Source organism: Struthio camelus, chromosome 5 (assembly GCF_040807025.1).
Source record: "Struthio camelus isolate bStrCam1 chromosome 5, bStrCam1.hap1, whole genome shotgun sequence".
Classification (NCBI taxonomy): domain Eukaryota; kingdom Metazoa; phylum Chordata; class Aves; order Struthioniformes; family Struthionidae; genus Struthio; species Struthio camelus.
In genome coordinates, this window is record NC_090946.1 from 79,416,430 (window position 1) to 79,424,541 (window position 8,112).

At 53.9% G+C, this 8,112-nt stretch overlaps 1 protein-coding gene across 5 annotated transcripts in view; it reads right to left on the reverse strand.

The window, feature by feature from the left end:
- FBXO34 (F-box protein 34) overlaps nucleotides 1–1,906 on the reverse strand; it is a 38,837-nt gene extending 36,931 nt beyond the window's left edge. For 2 of the 5 annotated variants that reach the window (XM_068947479.1, XM_068947477.1), the window contains exon 1: nucleotides 1,776–1,881. The gene's annotated coding sequence lies outside the window, so the exon portion shown is untranslated. Of the gene's footprint in view, nucleotides 1–328; nucleotides 796–1,775 lie in introns of those variants that run through there. The other 3 variants (XM_068947474.1, XM_068947476.1, XM_068947475.1) reach the window with 3 other exon arrangements.
- Nucleotides 1,907–8,112: the final 6,206 nt, after the last annotated feature.

Below are 8,112 nucleotides of genomic sequence, written 5' to 3' on the forward strand. Positions count from 1 at the left end.
AAAAAAAAAAAAAAAAAAAGAGTTTTAAAGAGCATTTAGTGAAACAAAGTTTCCTCTTCAACCTTTGCCGGGCTCTCCAGTTAAATATGAAAGAAACAACTTAGTCATATGGTGCCTGCGAGAAGATTTTAAGACACTGGTATTAAATCAAATCCCACAACTTTTCACACCTATTAAAACAGGACTTTGTCATTTACAGGAGGGCAGATTTTGATACACCGTCCTTGTTACCAGGCAGCTCCTTGACATTCCACTTCTTCCCCTCCAAGGCCCTGTGCGAGCGCAAATTTACGGCTTTACCGTTTCAGAGGAGAGCCGGGCATGTTACCTTCGAGGCGAGTCAATAAGGCTCTTTCACTCAGGCCCCGGGAAGGCGGGTGGTTACGGGAAAGCGATGCCAGGTGCTCCTTTCCGCTCCCCGCAGGACCCAAATCCCTGCATGCAAAATGCTCCCATCCCCTGCAGCAAGGGATTAGCCATGAAAAAAAAAAAAAAAACCGCTGGAAAAGGCTTTCAGTTGGGATTTCCAGGTTGCAAAAATGCAGCCCTGGTGCAAAGTGGAGTTGCGCGGGGAATGCTTCTGGTCACCAAAGGGCAAGTTGCTCAGACCTAGGCAGGATTTCAATCGGCAGGACCGCGCTGCTCAAAACGCTCAAAAAGAACACAGGACTACAGGGCTTTTTTCTTTTTTCTTTTTCCCCTCTTCTTTTTTGGTAGTCACGCAGCCATTGTGCTGCCACCGCGTTAAGCAGTAACAACGTTAACCACCTCCAGGCATTTACGGGTTTAGACTTTGGACTTCCAAAACAACGGCCTGCCTCCGCGATTCGGTGGGGTGGGGTTTTTTTTTGGTGTTCCCCCCCCCCCTCCGCTTCCCTCTGGGCACTGGACGATTTTAACTGCCGATTACGTAAAGCCTTTCACCCGAGAAAGCACGAAGGATGGCACGAGCGCTCCTTAAGGCGCGCAACCCTACCTCGGCGGCGAGCTCGAAGCCGGCTCGGAGACAACCGGGCCGCCCGAGCTGGCCGCAGAGAGCGGCCGAAGGGCGAGAGCGCGTGTGTGGCTTCGCCGCTCGGCCGGCCGCCTCGACGTCCCACGAGGAACCTCGAGCCATCGGCGGCCGGGGCGTCGACGGAAGAGCAGCGCGAGGAGGCGCCGGGCGCGACGCCCGCTGCCCCGACCCACCCGGGGCCGGGCGGCCTTCACCCGCCGGGCGGCCACCCCCGCCTGCCGGGGCTCGTCACGGCCGAGAGACGCCGGACGCTCCCCTGCCCGCCGCCGTGTCCGGGCCGGCACGCGGCGACGGGCGACACCGGCGTCCCCGAAAGGGTGAACTCCGTAAACCAAGCGTGGGGACAGACGCCACAGCAAAGTGACAGGAGCCCACCTGAAAAGCCCAGGTTTCGGGCAAAGACTCTTTATTAGTATCATTACTAAATTATCGTCGCTGCTGTTTTGTGGAGGGGAAGCCTCGCGCGCGGGCCCAGCGGCCCCCGAGGGGGCGGGCGGCCTCGGCGGGGCGCCACGCGTGTCCGCCGCCACACGCCGCCGCGGGGGCCGCCCTCGCTCGGGCCGCACAAAGAGGCGCCGGGCTCGGCTTCCCCCCCCCCCCACCCCCAGCCCCACGCGTGTCCCGCGGGCACGGGAGCCCCGCAACCACCAGGCCCCGCCGCCGCCATGGCCGGTGGGGCCTGCTTCAACACCCGCCCGCCCGGCCGTTGCGCCGCCACCACCACCACCACCACCACCCCGGCGCGGTGCGAGCAGCCTACCCGGAGCGGGGCGGAGCGCAGGCGGCGTCCGGCGGCGGCGGCGGCGTCCGGGGAGCAGCTGCGCGGAGCCGCCTGGCCGGGCGCGGCGAGGCCGGATCCCCCCCCCTCCCCCCTCCCGCTCCCTGCGCCTCAGCGGCGGCGGCGGCGGCGGCGGCGGGAGGAGCCGCGGCGGCGGCGGCGCCAATCGGCGCGCGGGGCGGGGCGGGGCCGGGGCGGGCCGCGCTCGAGAGGGCGGCGGGGCCGCGGCGGGGCCTTCGCTCCTTGCCTGGCTCCTCTCGCGCGCCGGGCCACGGGCTTAAAAACACCAAACCCAACCAAACCCAACCAAACCAAACCAAACCAACCCCCCGCGCGGCGAGCTGCGTGGACCCGCCGGGTTTTCACGCGGGCTTGAGCGCCGGGTGGAGCGCGGCGCTGGCGGGTTGCTGGTTTGACTGGGAGCGCTGGCCAACGTCGCGGCCGGCGGCTTCTCCCTCGCCCAGAGGGGTCTGAGGGGGTGGGTGGTCTGGTGTGACCCGGTCTGGTCTGGTCTGGTCTGATTTGGCCCAGTCTGGTCTGGCCAAGTCTGGCCTGCTCTGGTTCAGCCCAGTCTGGTGTGGTCCAATGTGGTCTGGTCTGGTTTGGCCTGGTCTGGTCTGGTCCAGTCTGGTCTGATTTGGCCCAGCCCAGTCTGGCCCGATCTGGTCTGGTCTGGCCCAGTCTGGCCAGCTCTGCTTCAGCCCAGTGTGGTTTGGCCCAGTCTGGTCTGGTCTGGCCTGCTCTGGTCCGGCCCAGTCTGGTCTGGTCTGGTCCAGTCTGGTCTGGTCTGGCCTGCTCTGGTCCGGCCCAGTCTGGTCTGGTCTGGTCTGGCCTGCTCTGGTCCAGCCCAATCTGGTCTGGTCCAGTCTGGTCTGGTTCAGCCCAGTCTGGTCTGATCTGGTTCAGCCCGATCTGATCTGGTTCAGCCCAATCTGCTCTGGTCCAGTCTGGTCTGGTCTGGCCCAGCCCAGCCTGGCCTGCTCTGGTTTGGCCCAGCCTGGCCTGGCCTGGCCTGGTCTGATCTTGCCCAGTCTGGTCTCATCTGGTCTGGTCTGGCCCGGTCCGGTCTGGTCTGATTTGGCCCAGTCTGATCTGGCCAAGTCTGGCCTGCTCTGGTTCAGCCCAGTCTGGTGTGGTCCAATGTGGTCTGGTCTGGTTTGGCCTGGCCTGGTCTGGTCTGGCCCGATCTGGTCTGATTTGGCCCAGCCCAGTCTGGCCCGATCTGGTCTGGTCTGGCCCAGTCTGGCCAGCTCTGCTTCAGCCCAGTGTGGTTTAGCCCAGTCTGGTCTGGCCCAGTCTGGTCTGGTTTGGCCCAGTCTGGTCTGGTCTGGTCTGGCCTGCTCTGGTCTGGCCCGCTCTGGTCTGGCACAGCCCGCTCCCCCGAGAGCCGGCTCGTCGCGCGAGCGTTGCCCCAGCCGGCCGCTCCGTGCCCGAGGGGCTCACGAAGCCCTCACCGCGAGCAGACGGGCACCCGGGAGGTCCCCAGAAGTCGAAGAAACTGGGAGCCGGAGCGAGCCGTGGAGGAAAGGCACGGGGAAACTGGGCGTAAAGCGTTGGTAGCTTGACCCTAAGAGTCAACTTTTCCGTCACGTGGGGCCTTCCCCCACCCCAAAAGGAGGTTGCAGCAGCTTTGTGCTCGGAGGGAAGCAGGGCCCCGCGGGGGGACCGCCGCCGACCCCCGGGGAGAGCAGCCGTAGGGCTCTGCAGCAGACCGAGGCGCCTGGTTGCTGCGATGGGCAGGGGGCAGCGGTGGGGAGGACGCTTATTCTGCGTAAAGGGAGACCCTGAGACGATCACCAGACCATGCTGAGGCTAAAAAAGCGGTATAACTGTGTCAGCGCCGCACTGCGCCACCGGTATTTAGTCCAGGGCTAATTAGCCGAGGCCCGGCATCGCGTTAACGTGGCGTCTCAGGTGGCTGAGATGAATTTCCCAGAGTCCGGAGAGTCTTTCTTGACTGCGGCCGCTATATGCAAAGACAGAGAGAGGGCAGGAGGGAAGATAGAGGTGAAATGACTTGCTGAAGGTCAAATATCGGATCAGTGATGACACCGAAAGCAGAACCTAGGGTTCCTCCTCTCTCCGGTGGTTTTTCCTCTGGACAGTAACAGAAACCCAAAGGAACAAAGGGATTTTGCTATCGATGACCCAGGAGGTTCTTGTGTTCAAGGGGAAAAATGATACGGACACAGTGGTGTAGGATTGCAGTGAATTTTTTGTACATGTGGAAACTAATTATTTTTTTTCCACTAATAGGGCATCACAGTTCAGGGACTGTTAAACACAAGGACAAGACATCACCAGCTGACTTAAAGGCGAATGAAATATGTGCCCTGCCACGTTAGAAACAGGCCCCACAACTATACAGGCCCAATCTTTTGTTTTAAGTTGATAAAGACAGCTGAATGTCATTTGCTGCTAAGTGACTTCTAATGATAAAATAACCTTTCCCTCCCCTCCCCACCAGGACATGCAGTGATAATACAAGAAAGATTTTGTACATTGTTTAGCTTACACAGCCATCTGGCACTTCTGCATTTCAGTAGCCTTGAACATTGAAAAAACAATAGATAAACAGTCCTATCTTATCAGCAACCTGGAGAAGTTTAACTCCGTCAGAGTACATAGGATTAACCAAGTCACTATAGCTCTTTTATGGTTTCCATCTTCATTACCGATCATATTCCTCAAAGCTTTCCATTGTTGTACACTCTCAACCAGGCTGTTCCTTATCTCCTTTGTATTTGTTTTAGCTGTGAAATACTTAACTCCAGCGATGGCATCCAGCCTCCATACCGGAAGGATGCTTCTGGGGGATGGAGACACAAGAGACACACGCTGAGAAGAGGTATGCAATGTTTTAACCCAAAATACAAATTAAAAATTACTGAAAGTCCTGTCTATGCTAGGGGAAAGGATGCTCTTTTCAAATGGGAACTCAAAGCTCCTGGCCTAACTCAGTTACCAGCCTATTTGACACTGATGAACTATCACCTAATACCACTCTACTAAGCAGCCTCTTCACCTGCTGTTGCTAAAGGGGATAAAAATATATCTTACTTAGAGTATCCACTCCAAACAATCCCCGGAAAAAAAGCATTAAGTTGGTCTCAACTCAAAAATGGTTTATGGTTGAATCCAGCATTTGTTCTGGGATTAATTCCTGCTCCCCTCCTCCCCATGGCGGAGAACCATGAAGGTTTGAGCCTGTTGGAAACAGATGTGATTTCCTTAAGACTGTGACCTAGTCTGGGAACCATGAAAACCGCTGCAGGATGTTTTACCTATCGTACTAAAGTGGATAGGGATTTTAAATCTGTTACACTAGGGAGCTTTCAATGTAAATTCCTGTTTCCACACAGTAAATAACAGAGGATGTAAAGGTATACTGAGATAAAAACTCTCCAGGCTTTGTTTCCAACCACTGGTCGTATCACAAGGTTGCTATTATGCATTTTAGACTAGATCCCGTTAAAGCTGGGTGCTTACAAATGTGATGCTCTAACATCTAGCTGTTCGGTATCAGGCTGCCAGAGTGGAATGTAATACCTGGACTTGGGCACCTTGCTTCTCCATTTAAAGCCTGGAGGGTGTTAGACACCTCACAAGGGCAAGTGAAAAATCCCACACGGTGCACAGAGACCTGGTCGCAGGAAGCATCTAAAAAAGGGATATTACTAAGCTTGCCCTGCAGAGCCAGAACGTCGGTGTTTCTGTCAGCTCGGGATCCCAGGCGTACACAGGTGCGTTTCCGAGGCTACCAGGGCTTGTTGAAAGAACAGAGCCAGGTTTCCATTTTCTTCTTAACGCTGTGAGCTGCAGAGATTGCATTTGATGCGGTTCCTTGTATGTACTAAGCCGGATATTAGAGCAAACACGCCAGAAAGGGAAGGTTCTCGCCATGCTCTCTTTATCGTGGTGAGAGTCCAGACGTTATCTGCTACCTGCCTGGACGCAGCCCACAGCTGACGCCAGGAGATCAGGGTAGTGGTGCAGTGCTGCACACGCACTCATCTGCTGACAGCGGCTTTTCTCGAACGCTCAGAAAGTGGCAAGCATGTGACTCTGTGGGCTACAGCTTTACAATTCCGTTTGCGCGAAAGGTCACCAAAAATATATTCAGAAATGCTAATTATTTCAGAGCACAGTTTGGGGATGGATTCCCCTACACACTCTGTATTGCCCTCCAGTAGGGTGCATTTATGCAGGGATAGGGAGAATTACCCTTAAAATGAACAATATCCCATGTGAATGAATTCAAGGAAGAGTAGGAAGAGCAAGTGAGCAGATTTCCACATAGTCTTGGTACAAAATGTATCTGGTAATGACAGTTATATTGTCAAGAAACAGTTGAATCCAAATGGGTTCTCAAAGCTCCAGTGGCTAAGATAAAGGCATAATATCATATTATCATCAGGAGTGGATGAAAATGACACATTTAATCTTTCAGGCATGTATAATATCTGTAAGGGATAATGACTTTATACATTCACGTTGCCTGTTTATCTATATTAAACAGTAACGTGTTTATTCCTCTTAACAATAAAATCAGTAGCAGTCATAAATTGGGCTGAAAAAAATATTACTGCTGTGGTTTATTTTAAAGTGACATTGGAATTCTTTACAATCAGGGCATTGCTCAAATACAAAAAAACCCTTGCAGTGACCTAGATAGTGTTACTGGAAGGTGTAATCGCAGGATGTTAAGTAAACCCATTCTGGCTTTAACCTAGCTAGCTCCGGTAACAATACTAGCGAAGATGCGTGGCAGAGCCTCGGCTGGTCGAGACCCCAGCCAGGCACTCGGGTTACTTGCCGGCGTTGAAGTCTGAAGTCCTGCTGTGTTATCACTGATGTTGTTATTTGAGCCAGTTAGATTAAAGCCTAGGCATTACTGCCGTCACGCTCCCTAAATTCAGGATCAACAGCCACACGAGTGGAAATCAGCACAGCGAAGGTTTCAGGCTATGCACCCTGAGGAGCAAACAAGGGTTGTTTCAATGGACAGGGATTCCTCAGATTCGGGCACAGAATAAGGGAGAAAAAAGGATTTTTGGTTGGAAGGAAGACACTTCCAAACTCGTTTTTTTCTGAAACTGTTGGTTTTAGCATGACCCAAATTAATTGGACCGTATCCTGATATCCTAAGGTAGAACTGTTGAAAGCCCTCCAATTCCACTGATTCAGGGAAAAAAAGGGAGAGTAACAAAAAGCAGCAAACCCACCGAACCTTCATCGCCTTGGACTAAGTGGGCAGACTGGTCAGATCCCTACAAATACCAACTACCGTAGCTCTGCTGTTTAACTGGACTTTTTTGGGTACCATTGGGGAATGCGGCGCAACGGCTGCCAATAAACAGGTCCACGCTAATCTTTTATTGTCTTATAAGACGTTAATGATTTGAGCATGCGTTGGGATTCTCCAGGTTTCCAAACCTTTGCCATCTGCCGACGCAGGGAGATGGAGGGTGACGTTTCTTCGACTGCTCAATTTTCTGATGCACGGAGCCAACCTTACATGACGCAACGATGTTCCCCACAGTGAGAAACCGTTCCGCGCCCTGACTGAATGGTCTTTAATAGCCTTTTTTGGTTGTTTGCTTTCTTCATCCTCTGTGATCATGTGCATATGAAAATGCACTGACAATTTAGAAATTAATAGCTCGCTGCTCTTCAAAGCCTCGTAGAGCTTTCCCCTGATTTGAAAGCGGGCGTTACGAAGCACACTGCAATGCTGTACCGAGCTCCTGCATTTTCACACTGCTTGCAGGGGAGGGTTGCCCTCTCCTCCTCCTTCCTTGGCCATTATGCCTACTGCTTAGCAGTTTCCTGTTTGGCTATAGCCTTTTTTTTTTTTTTAAACACGCTGTCTACATTTTTGCAGTGCCACCAAGTGGCTGGCTTTTGCACTAACATTTTTGCATTTTATTTATTTATCTTGCAGATTTTTTATAAACCAAAAAAACCCCAATCTTCCACAAGTCACCTCTGCAAAGCAGAGAGTCGGTATGATGCAAGTACAGCAGGAAACAGGGGATGCGAGCGTTTGGGCACATAAGGTGCAAGTATTAAATGTGGAGGGTGCGTAATATGCTGTAACCGCCAGCCAAGGCTTTTCGACCCCGCCGCGCCACCGTACAGCGGGGAGCCGCGCCCCCGGGAAAGCCAGGCCGCGCGCAGGCCCCTCCCCGCACACCCAATGAGCGGCAAGCGGGTGGGAAGGAATTTCAGAGCAGCCAATGGGAACCAAGCACGGCCGATGCCGGCGACCAATAAACAACCCGCTCCGGGTTTGCCAATCAACGGCCGGCTGGGAAGG